Source organism: Nilaparvata lugens, chromosome 6, assembly GCF_014356525.2.
Source record: "Nilaparvata lugens isolate BPH chromosome 6, ASM1435652v1, whole genome shotgun sequence".
Taxonomy (NCBI): Eukaryota; Metazoa; Arthropoda; class Insecta; order Hemiptera; family Delphacidae; genus Nilaparvata; species Nilaparvata lugens.
The window spans coordinates 57,450,728-57,466,993 of record NC_052509.1 but is presented as its reverse complement, the minus strand read 5'-3'; the positions used below and the strand labels follow the sequence as shown (position 1 = coordinate 57,466,993).

General features: G+C 34.8%; 1 protein-coding gene across 3 annotated transcripts in view; it reads left to right on the top strand.

Moving 5' to 3' along the window:
* LOC111058112 (carboxyl-terminal PDZ ligand of neuronal nitric oxide synthase protein) overlaps positions 1-16,266 on the top strand; it is a 291,989-nt gene that overhangs the window by 128,124 nt on the left and 147,599 nt on the right. The window lies entirely within an intron of this gene.

Below are 16,266 nucleotides of genomic sequence, written 5' to 3'. Positions count from 1 at the left end.
CTTACTTCGCTCGGTCAATGATTTGTAATAGCATTAATAAATAAACCTCCAGTAATGAATGGAATATTTCGTGAATGCTGATAATTTATATCTTGGAGTACAATTTACAATAAAACTAACACTGATAAAGGTTAGTGTACTATATTGTTGGTCTTATAATCTGTGAAATTTCCAGACTTGTGTAAAGAAGCAGAACTCGTCCGAAATAGAAGCTAGTTACTCTAGAACATGTGTGCCTTGCCACTAGTGACAGTCTGAACAGTTCATGTTATCTTGGATAATAACGAGATGGAAAGGGGTCCAGTAAAGCAGAATTATTAGGCCCGTGAGAGAGATAGAGTGAGGGAGTGTGAGAGTGAGTGAATTCTAGAAATAGACACTACGCTTCTCAGGTCGAAATGCAAAGAAATATTTCAGTCGTGTTTCTGATGGTCTGCTTGGTACACGTATGAAATATGGCAATTGGTCAGCTCATTACTCCTATGATAATATCCGTGAAATGAATTAGGTACTGAACAGTTGAGTCAAAGTTATTTATTTAGTCTTTGACTTGCGTTATTTTGGCCACTTGGGAAGACAAACTTGGTTATAATGGAGGGATGAAGAGGAAGATACATGAATGAAATGAGACTGCTGAAAAAGGCGAATCATTTCACAATTTTTTTGCAATCGATGTTGACTGAAATATATATACTTTATATCAAACAGAAATTTCACCACTAATTTTTCATTTGAAATATAATAGACTACATAATATCAAACTGAAATTTCACTATTAATTTTTCATTATAATAATGTATGATCAGTTCTCTAATGGAGAATCAACTTTTCGGCCAACTCTCTATCTGCTTTCGATCTGTCAATATCATAACATTGTTTTCTTCTCTGACTTTGAGTTCTCGTTCTAGAGAAAACTTGACTAATAATAATTATTGATTGACTGAATACTTGACTAATTACTTGACAGTGAAGTTGAGTAAGAGCACCCTCTTTGACGAAACCCACCAGAGAAAAGGAAAGAGAGATATAAGATTTCTTTATTTATGTATGTTACAATAATTACTGGCCCATATACTAATTTACATTAAATTACGGTAATGCTAATTATTCAACAAATTTTACAAAGTATAAACAATTAATCCATAAGAATAAAGATTGAATGCAATAATTATAATAACGATAATAATGTTGTGATGTAACTTCATAAATCGGCGGTGTTTCAACAAATAATTGTTGATTCTCTAAGAAGGATATATAATATCCTCCCCATTAACACACGACCGGGCACAAAGAGAGAGATTGTTTGATTGAGTACTTTATTTATGTAGATTACAATATATACTGGCTTTTACACTTATATACAATAGCTTACAATACAGCAAAATTATAGATGAATTTACATAATATAGACTAAGAAAATAATTATTGAACTACATATGATATGAAAAAAGCAATTGGTAATAGCTATAGATAATATTGTTATGCATCTACATAAATTGGCGGAGCTTTGGACATATCAATGTCCATTCTTTGGAAAGAATATTCAAAATATCCTTCCCACTAACTCTCTTCCAAAGAGAGAGAGAGAGAGATAGATAGAAAGAGAGAGAGTGTGTGAGAGAGAGAGCATGAGAGACGGAGAGGAGAGAAAGTGTAAAAGAGAGTTGAAAAATTCATCTATGCACGAAGAATCCATAGAATACAGTACAGTATTAGCTTCCGCCTCGTGGATCGGTTACCCAGGAGTTTTCTATTAGCAAATAAAGTGGCCGTGATAATGTATCCGCCACCCTTTATTTCGATCCGGCAACTCACTCTCTAGTCATGGAATAATGAAAAGCTGTGCAATTAATTAACTGCAAGGCATTTCCATTATTCCACGGAACAGTGCAGGAAAGCTAGCTTATCCAGTTAGCTTAGCCTGGAGGCAAATCCTTTGCAGCTCCGCTTTCAAAGCCGCTTGAAATGCAGTCAACTTCATTCAGGAACTCTATTTACAACGCAAACATTTAAGATAGCTTTCATATTATTTACCTCATTGTATCTTCTGATAAATTAGATTTTGTTAACATTCTCTTCATATTTACACTCATATTGTTTGAATTTTGTTTCCTACAAATATCATTGATTTGCATGGATGGGCATCATTCATTGCGTGAGGAAGAGAAGGCTTTTTCAGATAGATGATTCAGCAGCCTCTGACCTCCTCTCAAAGGGGTATATGGACTTGCCGATCATTTAAATTATATTACTTGAATTGTGCATTTGTAAAACAGATTGTTAAATATATACTCTCGAAGGTCTACGAAAAACCACAGACTTACAATAATATCCAATCTAATCAAAAATTTACTTATACAAATTGATGTTTTTGTTTTATTCAATCAACAATACCGTGAAGAATTTATCCTCTTAATCTCATGAATTGAACTCTCACCGAATTTGAAATGTTCTGTTCCAAAAATTGAAACTTCAGGCGTTCATATCTCAAAAAGTAATGATCGGGAAAAAAATGTTTTCCTGAGAAAACTTCTCCATTTTTATAGCTTCATGATATACATATAGAAAAACTTTGAAAAAAATCACCAGTAGAAAGTTTTTTTTAAGCCTTTGCACAGCCTTGAGCTCCAATCTTCAACTTCTGACTAACCTCAACCCCAAATTCCATCTCGAAGCTGATATCCTCGATGTGAGAAAGATGCAGCCATTTATCCAAGATGTGAAAAAGACGCAGCCATTTATCCAAGATGTGAAAAAGTTGGATCCATTTATCGTCGTCTGCTGAGAGAAGACTGTCCTTGCAAGCAGCTTATTTAGATGCAGAACCACGGTCGCAAGCTTCCTGTCTACATTCAATGTCAAGATGCGTGAAGATGGAAGGTGGTCATGATTCTGCCGGCTATCTCTATCTCTTTCTCTCTCTATCTTTCCCTATATATCTCTATATCTTACTCTCTATCTCTATTTCTGTCTAGTTTTATTCTACTTGCGCTGAGATTCCATTCCTAAATAGGGCCGATAAAATAGAAATGCATCTTAGTGCAGCAGGTCATTGCACTAACCTCTGGTACACTTGCACTCTTGTTCCACTGCATTCTAATCTCCACATGTTCCCTGTTGTTGCAGTTTCATTGGAACAAAGCTGAGCCTACATTTTGATAAACAAACCTACGTTTGAGAAACAAATCGACGTTTAATGGAAACAAAGAAAACATACAGCGAGCCAATAAGAGTGTTAGTGCGAACATCTCATTGTGATAATGTGCGTACAGACTTATGTGCCACAAACACGAGTATTTCACCTCTCATGAGCTGATGGTATTTTTTTATTTGATGATTACGTGAACATTATAGGGTCATAATGGCGTAGCAGACTCACGTCGAGTCATGTAGCGTCGCGTCTCGTTTCAATTTACAACAAGCCTTTGGTCAACCTTTTCATTTCTTCTTCTTCTTCTTCTTCTTCTTTCTTCTTCTTCTTCTTCTTCTTCTTCTTCTTCTTCTTCTTCTTCTTCTTCTTCTTCTTCTTCTTCTTCTTCTTCTTCTTCTTCTTCTTCTTCTTCTTCTTCTTCTTCTTCTTCTTCTTCTTCTTCTTCTTCTTCTCTTCAGGATTAGGAGTACACATCTGTTCCGGTTTCAAAGGATACTAGTAGTTCTGTGAACAGTAGACCTCACGCAGTATTCTTATCCTCAAGTTCCTGATAGAAACTATAGACCTTAAGGTGCGTACAGATATACGCTCCGCGAACATGAGCAATTCACTTTTAATCAGCTGATGCCAAGCTTTTTATATCTGTATCTTACCGTTTCTGTAAAAATACAGATATAGTCAGCTGATTAAAAGTGAATTTCTCATGTTCGCGGCCCGTATATCTGTACGCACATTTGTACAGCAATAGACTGGCTTCTCCACACATCTGTGTAATCACTTGACAGCTGATTTATGATGAATAATTCTATAGTCTGATTTCTACTCTCATATTGGCGTATGAAGTAGTCTCCTTTTTCCTTTCATATTATCCTTGAAATGCAATATTTTCAAAGACCTTGTATATACGTCGACGCGCAATTGAAAAAGGAACATACCTTTCTAATTTCATGAAAATCTATTACCGCGTTTCACCATAAATGCGCAGCATATAAACATTTAAACATTCAAACATTTAAACATTAAGAGAAATGCCAAACCGTCGACTTGAATCTTAGACCTCACTTCGCTCGGTCAATAACTATCTATCTTACCATATTTATAGAGGTCTGCCAATATCCCTTCTACCGTAGGGTCTATATTTCACGACAGCCTTTGGTATCCTAGTATCTGGCATTCGTTCCACATGGTTTTTCCAGTTAAATCTGCTTATTTCAAGTTGTGCAGCTAATGATGATATTCCTAACTCATCATTTCTTTTCATTTGAAACTGATATTGACAAGTTCAAATCCTCAGCCGGGTTGATCAATTTCAATGATTAATATATCAACGTTGTTTGTCCTCTAACGAGTTTTATCTGCAAGAAACTTCATAAATGAAACTTCTATTCATAACCTGGTTCATGGAGGTTGTAAAGTATCAAATTTGGGTAGATAAAAATCCCTAACCGAAATAGTAATAGGTTTGAAAATAAAGTAACTGGCTAATATCGCCAAATAGATAATAACTAAGATTAGATAGCATCAGCTTGTTCTGGCTAAATGGTACAAAAACCTAAAAAGGATTTGAAGGAATTCTGTTGCTCATAAATAGATTATTATATAAAATATTTGAAGATTGAGGTTATGTACATGTATTCACGGATCGGTGACCTAGAGATCGATCAAACCGAGAAACGTAGAATCTGACCAAAACCCCTTGGCAGAGCTTTATTGCAATCAGATGGTGTGCAATGTGAAAAAACATCTGATCACGTGGCTAATTATTAGGTAGCATGGAGTTAATATTAATGTATAGAATATTAGCTAGCATGTAAAGAGCATAAATAAAAAACCAAATAAAAATAATTTAATGTATTCAGGAAATAAGAGGTACCAGGCGCATGAATACCGAATAAAATTTGCATGCACCAATAGTAAAACGGCAGTTAATAGGCGGCAACTGTAGGCCAATTCAAAAATATTTCTATATATTTATATAAATGTACTAGATTTTGTGTTAAAACTTGTATAGTCTATGTTATCGATATGGCTCGAATGCAAAGAAATTATTAATCATACAATCTAAGCAATATTTGGCATTTTTTGTAAGATCTATTTGAACCTAATGGCGGAGGACTAAGATATTTAAATTTTATGCTAATTTGAAAGTCGGAAATAGGATCTGTAAAACTTGAGAAAGGAGAACCAGCACTCGCCAACCAAATGCCACCAGGAGAGGACCCCAAATATTTTAGAGCGTAGTACCTTGATAATGATTTTGTAAAAGTTAAAGTTAAATTAAATTATTAAATTTCTTAAAAGACTTCGTGATGCTATTGTGAAGCGGAAGTCATTTTCATTTTTTAAATAAATTTATAACCCCTTGGAGGAGACGATTCCGGCTACCATATTCCCGGACCACATGGAGTTGGATCGACATCGGCGGCTTACAAGAAGATTTTCGACACGTGAGTGATAAATTTGAATTAGTGATGGGCGCCCTAGTGCTTCGAATTAATCTGATGATCAAAGCTAGCTCGCCGAAAGGGTTTTTATTATAAATTAAGAAATTAATAAGAGTAATACTTGCGCAAGTAAAATTAGTATTAAAGGTATTTTATTGAAAGAAAAATATAGATCAATATTTCAGAAATTTCTATTAAATCAAAGAAGTATAAAATCTAGGCTATTAAAACATATGCATATGATATTTAATTTTTGCAATATAATTTGCGATAGCTTATTTTTAGCTCTAATTCACTAGATGAATGGCTCTACCTATTCCGTCAGGTGCCGAATCTTGCACCCTGAGATAAAAATATATATTCGATACAAATAAATCTACTAAGTACTAGAGATTTTAATATATATATATTTGGATTATTAGTGGTTAATTTATCAAGCTGATCTTAAAGCACACATTTTTAATTGAATTGTCCAAGTCGACAAGTATTAGCAAGCGCATATCGCAGCTACATGCAAAAGAATGCATATGATTTTAAGATAAAGGCACATGGTAATGATTCGTGCCATAAATCTAGAATATAAAGTTTAGCCTGTGATATTTTTATTGATTTCAATTATTGTTCTATTTTTATATTATATTTTTTATCGCTCTATATATATTTTTTGCCTCGATTATTTTTGCATTATTTGTGTAATATATGTATGAACGTTTATGGTGTGCAATTTATTTATTATTCCTCAACACTATGTATAAGTATCATATTTATATATATTTATTTTTATTGAATTACAAGAGTTATAGGAGAAGCCATACCTAGGCCTAGAAAGATTTAAGACTGAATACTATTAGAAAACCACGACCTAATTATATAATTATATCAAATCTCATGCTTTACCGACTGATGCCAAGCAGGAGGCTAATCGTTATTTAAATATAAAGAATAACGTGACATAAAGACATGCCGTACCTACGTGGGACTGATGATGAGAGCCAAGCTCATTGAATAATTATTTGAATTAAGTCAATAACCATATTGAAAATTATAGATAACTTATACGAGTTTTGAGGAAAACTGGCGAAGTGAAATTTGTATTACTTTTTGGGGAATCAATAGCTTTAAATAAAGAGAAATTATATGTTTTAAAGAAAATTTTATATTATTAGTACTGTAAAAAATACATGTTTATAGAGAGAGATTATATTTTATAAGCCTAAACTGCTATTACTTTCTAGTCAAAAATATATTATGTGTTTAAGCCGGTTGGAAAATAAGTCACAGCCTGTAAACTAGCCAAGAATAAATTAAAACAAAACATTGGGGGCGCTAGAGCATTATAAAAAACTTAAGTATAAATACCTTGTCTTTGAGTATCCAAACACTTTACACATCACTGTTTCACTGTAAGTCCCGGTTTGTGTCTCTTTTTTATGCATTTTCGCTTATCATTTTTATCACTTTTTAATTAGCATTTATCATATTTGACATAATGAATCACACTCCCGCAAACTCTGAAGTTTCATATATGTACGGCGGTTGCACAGATCCCACTTTGTCGACTCCAAGCACATCAAACCCCACCACGGTAGATGCCAATACGCCACGAGAAAGGGAACCAGGAAGCGTCGGGTCGATAGTCTTCGATCCACCAGGTCTGCAACCTCTATCAGTGGTAAGCATCCACTCGAATCGACGCCGCTGACACACCATTGAATCAACGGATAGTAGAGATCAACTTTGAAGGGGGCGAGGAGCAGCCTGCAGAACCCGCATCGCCGGAGGCCAAGTCACACCTGAGCAAACAAAGTATATTTTCAGTCACAGAGTTAGATCCGCTTCAAAAGGTAATAATGGAACAAACTAGCAGTACTTTCAATATTATGTTACAAAAAACAATGGATAATATGATGCAGGAGATTTAAAAAGAGATTGCTACAGTAAAAGAGGAAAATAAACAAACAGTGGAACAGGGCATGAAAGAGACCGCAGGCGCTATAAAATCAGTAGAACAACGGTTGGATAATATTGAAACTAAAGTAGAGAATCATAGGGAAGAATTAAAAGCAATGATAACCCTACAAAAAGAAAGTCAGGATAAAGTTACGGCAGGATTATCGAAAGGTTGGATACGGTTACATGTGAACTCATGAAAGGATAGATAACCTAACCATACAAATCACTACACCCATTCAGGATATAACCAATAACATTAAGGCCGATTGCCACCAAGAAATCCACAAACAAATTACCGTTGCCAATCAAAACTTAACAACTACAGTTGACAAAAATATTAACATTATTAAAGAAATACAAAATAAACAGATTAATACGTCCACAAAAATGAACCAACTGCAAGGTAGCATCAACCAAAATACAGAAACCTGTAAAGCTTTAAACGGAACTCTACTAATTCAAAAATCCACTCTGACTCAATTAAATCAAGAAATAAACACAAATAAAATTACACATAATAGTCAATGGCAGATAACACAGGAAAAAATAACAGCATTAGAAAATCATATTCAACAACGACCTCAAGGGATTCAAACAGACAACCTCAACGTACATAGTATATTACAAGGACTAGGAAAATTTGATAATACTGATCGCCATTTGCAACCTCAACCATTCATTGATCAGATAAAATTAGTACAAACTCTTGCACCTACCTCTTGGAATTTTTGGCGTCTTCGTTTGACTAATTTATTGATTGGCGAACCCCTGATGTTCTTTCGGAGTAGAGCCCATGAATTTACATCATTGGATGAGTTTGTAGCTGTCTTCCTGGAACAGTATTGGAGCAGAAGTAAACAGTTGGACGTGCTAGCGGACATCATATCATGCGATTTCAACATCGCAAAATTTCAAAATCGCACAACCAACCACTATGCCCAGCAGAGCAATCGTAAGAATCACTATGATGGCCGTGATCGATTAAACTCACATAATAATCACACACAAAACAATTACAACAGAAATTATAAACCGCCACCTCAACAAGTAAGTACAAATTATACATTAGCACATGCAATAGGATTGAATCAACAAAAAACCCGGAACCCAGCACCCAACGACCCGCCACCAGATATACAGAAAACTACAGCTAATAAACCATGACTATATGATACCCCCGATACAGCAAGCACAAACTCAAGTGAAACAAACCAAGAAAAGCAGGATATTTCAACATCATACACCACATTCAGAAATGATTTACCGGAGACTTTGTTAGAAGAAACGGAAAAAGAAAGCAGGACACCGATATCCAATGCAAGCGTATATCGATATAGAATATACGGAATGAAGGTTCAAGCATTAGTAGATAGTGGTTCACAATGTAGCCTCATACAAACAGACATATTTCAACGTCTGAAAGAAAAAACAAAATTAGCTACTCTACCGTTAACCAACGTATATGTATCAGGTATCAGTCCAGGACGGCGAATACATATAACTACTCAATGTTTACTGGAATTAAATCTTCAACAACAACGATTCGCATATACATTTCTTGTATTACCTGTTTCCGGTCCGCACATAATAATAGGTACAGATTTTCTACAACACTTCCAGGCCTGTTTAAATTTCCAAACCTCGAAATTTCATGCATTCACCGAAACCGAAGCATATGAAGTTATAGTACCCCTTGATCTGAGGAAGCGCACTGAAGGAATCGCTGAGGTACATTTCGCTCACTACATGGAAGGCGTGCCGAGGGAGTGGGGTATCCACGGAATGGAAAATGCTATGGAGTGTATGGAGGTACTAAGCCTAACAACCAAGGACCGAACGCCGTCAAGAGCCGACTTTCTATCCAGGGAAATAGACGCTACATATTGTCAAGATACCAACCTGAGATGTTTCGCCGTAAAGAGTGGAGATAGCATACCATATCCTCCCAACATCCAACCACGAATTCATACTGCCATGTTAACACCTGAAAGAATCCGTATCGCCCAATATGAAGACCCAAGACTGTCCCGGATCCGCGAACTGATGGAAGAAGGAGCTGCCGAACCGCCCGACTACCTGCGACAGTATACCCGCTACAAAGGATTTATGTTCCACCGACCGGCTAAAAATACTTACGACTGGCGCCTAATCATCCCCGCTAATATGGAAACAGATTTGATAAAAGAAGCTCACGAACGCATTGGACATTTTGGAACTACGAAGACCCTCCACCTACTAAAAGAAAGCTGTTATTTTAAAAGCATGCATAAAAAAGTGGCCAAAATAGTGAAAACTTGCGATATATGCCAGAAAGCCAAATACCCGCGATACCATATCAGGGGTGAAATGAATCCCATTCTCCCCAGCGCACCATTGGAATTGATATCAGCGGATATATATGGTCCCTTGCCCAAGGCGCAATACGGAAAAAAATACATATTCGTGCTTACATGTGTTTTTTCAAAATATACCATGCTATTTCCCATAGGTAAATTGACCGGAGAAGTTTTGGCCCGATGCATAACGGAAAGATGGACAAGTGAAATAGGAAAGCCCAAACGAGTCCTATCCGACAACGCAACCTATTTTTGTAGCAAGCAGTGGAAAGAAATACTTCACCTGGCTAATATTAAATGGTCGAGGACATCTCTTTACAGCCCCAGCGCTAATCCGGTAGAGCGACGTATGGCAGAGATCTCTCGTTTTATGCGGACGTACTGTAATGAAAAACACCAACAATGGGTTAGGTATATACCATTTTTAGAAGAATGCTATAATAATAGCCTAAATGAAAGCACCGGTCGTATGCCTTACGAAATCATATTTGGTAAAAGGAACAATACCTTTATCGAAAAATTAATTGATTTTCCAAGCTCAGAAGTGAATAAGTTAACAAACCCTAATATCCATCATCTAGTAAGGTTAAAGCTAGAGCAGAAGGCAAATAGCAGAAAGAGATTCCACGACCGAGCATATAAAATATTTTCATATAACGTTGGAGATGAAGTTTTAGTAAAGAGCCACAGGTTATCAAATGCCTTGGAGAAAGTAACTCGCAAATTCTTTTTAATTTATTCAGGGCCATTCACTATAGTAGCCATATCGCAGCATAACACAGTTCAGTTACAAGAGAGTGAGAACACGCACATTGTTTGGTGGGAAAATGTAGCCAATATTAAGCCATATCACAGAATTTGAAATAAATATGATAAGAAATCAAGGAAAACATTATTATCAAACCGATTACTAACCTTCCTTAATAAATTTAATCTTGGCATAGGACCGCATGGCAACAATCCATATTTTAATTCCTTCCAGCCGTTAGAAGCCTGCAATAAGAAAAAGAATAATTTTTAAATGTGTAATTAAATTAGCTACATCCACTAAAAAAGGACACAAGCGGGGATAGTATATTTAAATTTGTAAATACCTTTAAGAGAAAAAATGCAGCAGTTAGGTTAATATTATGAAATTCGACAGCAAATTCTGTAGAACCAGTGACCAGCTGGGCAAGGCCACCTGAATCAAATATGTAATGCCTGCAAACATATGATTATGAAAAAGTAGGTACCCCAAAATTATTATTTATTATTGTTATTTATTATTGTTATTTATTATATTTATTAATGTCGGTATATTTATTTATATGTTTTATATTTACTACTTTTAATTATGCCACGTTTGTTACCTGAAAAGACCTAAAGTGAATACAAGCTACCAAAAAACCAAAGAGCCATTAGCAAAAGAAAAGTATTGTACCTGATGTATAGAAAATTATTTATATTAAGACCTAAGAATACTATAAGATATAAGCCCAGAAGTTTTGTGAATCGAAATTATTGTCTAAAAGGAATCATTTTGAGAAATTATGAAATGTGTGTAGTTAGGTTGGCGGCCCTGCAAGCGGCGAATTTAAAAATTACTATGGTTAAGTGTTGTCAGGAGGAGTGCGTTTAGAAGTTTATATTTATGATATTTTATGTGTGTTGAGGAGAAGAATTTGTTATTGTATTTGATAAAGGTATAAAGGAGATGCAGCAAATATCTGCGAACTGTGATAGAAGTATGAGAGTATAATTTATAAATAAAGTATAGTGTATATCGATGTATTGAAGGGTGGGTTTTCATTAAAAACATTATGATTCTCAAATATTTTGAATTCAAACCCAGGGGCGCGTGTAAAGTATCAATTTGGGTAGATAAAAATCCCTAACCGAAATAGTAATAGGTCTGAAAATAAAGTAACTGGCTAATATCGCCAAATAGATAATAACTAAGATTAGATAGCATCAGCTTGTTCTGGCTAAATGGTACAAAAACCTAAAAAGGATTGAAGGAATTCTGTTGCTCATAAAGATTATTATATAAAATATTTGAAGATTGAGGTTATGTACATGTATTCACGGATCGGTGACCTAGAGATCGATCAAACCGAGAACGTAGAATCTGACCAAAACCCCTTGGCAGAGCTTTATTGCAATCAGATGGTGTGCAATGTGAAAAACACCTGATCACGTGGCTAATTATTAGGTAGCATGGAATTAATATTAATGTATAGAATATTAGCTAGCATGTAAAGAGCATAAATAAAAAACCAAATAAAAATAATTTAATGTATTCAGGAAATAAGAGGTACCAGGCGCATGAATACCGAATAAAATTTGCATGCACCAATAGTAAAACGGCAGTTAATAGGCGGCAACTGTAGGCCAATTCAAAAATATTTCTATATATTTATATAAATGTACTAGATTTTGTGTTAAAACTTTGTATAGTCTATGTTATCGATATGGCTCGAATGCAAAGAAATTATTAATCATACAATCTAAGCAATATTTGGCATTTTTTGTAAGATCTATTTGAACCTAATGGCGGAGGACTAAGATATTTAAATTTTATGCTAATTTGAAAGTCGGAAATAGGATCTGTAAAACTTGAGAAAGGAGAACCAGCACTCGCCAACCAAATGCCACCAGGAGAGGACCCCAAATATTTTAGAGCGTAGTACCTTGATAATGATTTTGTAAAAGTTAAAGTTAAATTAATTATTAAATTTCTAAAAGACTTCGTGATGCTATTGTGAAGCAGAAGTCATTTTCATTTTTAAATAAATTTATAACCCCTTGGAGGAGACGATTCCGGCTACCATATTCCCGGACCACATGGAGTTGGATCGACATCGGCGGCTTACAAGAAGATTTTCGACACGTGAGTGATAAATTTGAATTAGTGATGGGCGCCCTAGTGCTTCGAATTAATCTGATGATCAAAGCTAGCTCGCCGAAAGGGTTTTTATTATAAATTAAGAAATTAATAAGAGTAATACTTGCGCAAGTAAAATTAGTATTAAAGGTATTTTATTGAAAGAAAAATATAGATCAATATTTCAGAAATTTCTATTAAATCAAAGAAGTATAAAATCTAGGCTATTAAAAATATGCATATGATATTTAATTTTTGCAATATAATTTGCGATAGCTTATTTTAGCTCTAATTCACTAGATGAATGGCTCTACCTATTCCGTCAGGTGCCGAATCTTGCACCCTGAGATAAAAATATATATTCGATACAAAGAAATCTACTAAGTACTAGAGATTTTAATATATATATATTTGGATTATTAGTGGTTATTTATCAAGCTGATCTTAAAGCACACATTTTTAATTGAATTGTCCAAGTCGACAAGTATTAGCAAGCGCATATCGCAGCTACATGCAACAGAATGCATATGATTTTAAGATAAAGGCACATGGTAATGATTCGTGCCATAAATCTAGAATATAAAGTTTAGCCTGTGATATTTTTATTGATTTCAATTATTGTTCTATTTTATATTATATTTTTTATCGCTCTATATATATTTTTTGCCTCGATTTATTTTTTGCATTATTTGTGTAATATATGTATGAACGTTTATGGTGTGCAATTTATTTATTATTCCTCACACTATTGTATAATAGTATCATATTTATATATATTTATTTTTTATTGAATTACAAGAGTTATAGGAGAAGCCATACCTAGCCTAGAAAGATTTAAGACTGAATACTATTAGAAAACCACGACCTAATTATATAATTATATCAAATCTCATGCTTTACCGACTGATGCCAAGCAGGAGGCTAATCGTTATTTAAATCTAAAGAATAACGTGACAAGGTTTATGATTCATAAAGAGTTTGTTATAGCAGTCTAGAGCCTCTAGACATATAAGTCCTGAATTAGATGTTTCTAAACCAATTTTCATGAATAAATCAACTAGGAATGTGGTAATTGTGAAGATAATTAACTTAACGTGAAGCAAATTCAGTTTCCAGGATGTTTAAGTAAGCTATAAGAAATCAACCGTTATCTTATCATATTAAGCGAGCAATTTCTGTATTTATATATCTGGTTATTTATGTTAAGCGGATCTTGAAAACGGCTCCAACATTTTCACGAAATTTGGAACATAGTAGGTTTATGATTCAAAGATTCGATTGCACTAGGTCACATCCTTGAGAAAACTCGCTGAACAACATTAAAAGGATAATTGATCCTTTGAAAAATCAAAATATCGCATCCCCGAAATTCAAAAGATGACATATAGCCAGCTGTGAAATATAAACACGATCATTTTAGAGAATTGTGTTCTGTTTATCAATAAATAAAAATAACGAGCAAAGCTCGGTGCCCCGATATTTGAGATAATATGAATAGCCTATCAATTTGCTTCATTTGATTCCTTCTCCTCATTAGTGAGCTAAAAGTGGGTGGAAGTGGGTGGAATTTTTAATTTGCTGAAATACTCTTGTTCTAGACTTTAATTTACTAGTCCTACAATACTCTCTCAATAGCTCTTTCTTTCAATACGTTTTCTTAACAATTTTTGCCCACTTCCTAAATTTTCCTAAAAACCGAACATCAATCATTATTTTTGAAACTAATACATTTTAATTCATATGAACACTCTACCAAACATGAAAGATATATCATTTCAAACTCAGATGCATTTTGAATTCATATGAACACTCCACTCCCCATGAAATTTTCTCTGTGTGTGTCGATGTAAATACAGTTTTCCAGAGTTACCAAGGCATAAAGCTCGAGGTATTCAACGTTAGAGGCGCCAGAAACTTGGCTTCCAAAGCATTGTGTGCCATATTGACTTTCTCAATAATGTGAATTGTACACAAACCTAGACTGTAGGAAAGGAACGCATGCCACCATCCCATGGGATTCGAACCCAGCTGCTGGATAGCTGGATACAGGCCCAAGTCGAGCAAAAATCAACCCACATCATATATTGATCTTGTCGATGTAGCCTCTATGTTATTGGGTTTTGCTTTGGCTGCTGCTCATGTGAACATTCCCATCATAACGGATCAGCTTTGAAGTTTGAACTGGGGTTCACAACGTTGTCATTGCTACAACGTAGTTCCCAGTTTTTAAACATTATCGGGATGGGATCTCATTGGTTCATGCATCTAAAATATGGTGGCAGGTAGGTGAGCAGGATGGAAATTCACAAGTTCATGAATCCAAAATATCCTGGCGAAATAGATGGAATTTATTGTAATTGACCGAGCAAAGTGAGGTCTAAGATTCAAGTCGACGGTTTGGCATTTATCTTAATTGACCGAGCGAAGTGAGGTCTAAGATTCAAGTCGACAGTTTGTCATTTCTCTTGATGTTTAAATGTTTATATGTTGCGCATTCATGGCGAAACGCGGTAATAGATTTTCATGAAATTTGACAGGTATGTTCCTTTTTCAATTGCGCATCGACCTATATACAAGGTTTTTTGAAATTTTGCATTTCAAGGATAATATAAAAGGAAAAAGGAGCATCCTTCATACGCCAATATAAGAGTAAAAATCAGACTATAGAATTATTCATCATAAATCAGCTGACAAGTGATTACACAGATGTGTGGAGAAGCCAGTCTATTGCTGTATTTCCATGAGGTCTATAGTTTCAATTAGGTACTTGTGGTTGAGAATACTGCGTGAGGTCTTCTGTTCACAGAACTACTAGTATGAAAGATTTGAAATATTACTCCCAAACTAATGCTTGCGTCGAATTGGATTCTTCTAATTTCTTAAAAGCAGGTGATCCTTTGTCAACAGTTAACAGAATTTCTCTATATTTTTCCTTTGTTTAATTGTTCGTCTCTTCCACTAACAGTCTTGAATGTGAAAGTACAATATAAAAGGAACAAATATAAAGTATAGTGAGAAAAATATCGTCAAATTTCACCCCAAATTTCACCCTCATCATTATGTGTACAGAACGTGAGGTCCGCCGCAAAGTAGACCGACGCTAACCCACGAAAAGCAACCCACGCCGTGGGATGTTTTGTAAACCATGTCTAGGCTTCTCTAGACATCTGTGTAATACATGCAATGAATAATCCACTTGTCAGCTGATTGATTGTGAATAATTCTGTAGAAATAGTTTACAAAACATCCCACAGCGTGGGTTGCTTTTCCTGGATTAACGTGGTCTACTTTGCGGCAGACCTGAGGAGCGGTTTGGAACCAAGGGAGGTTTCATAATAATCATTATTTTATTATTCCGATTTATTTTCTTATAATAATCATATATTAATCATTTTTAGATGATGGTTCCCGAAAGTAGACTACTTAAATTACTGCATGTCGTTGTTTTGAACATAAAAATAGTGTGTTGATGATTTTCTCCTTTCCTCAGTTTCTCGTAGTGATTCACAAAGATAA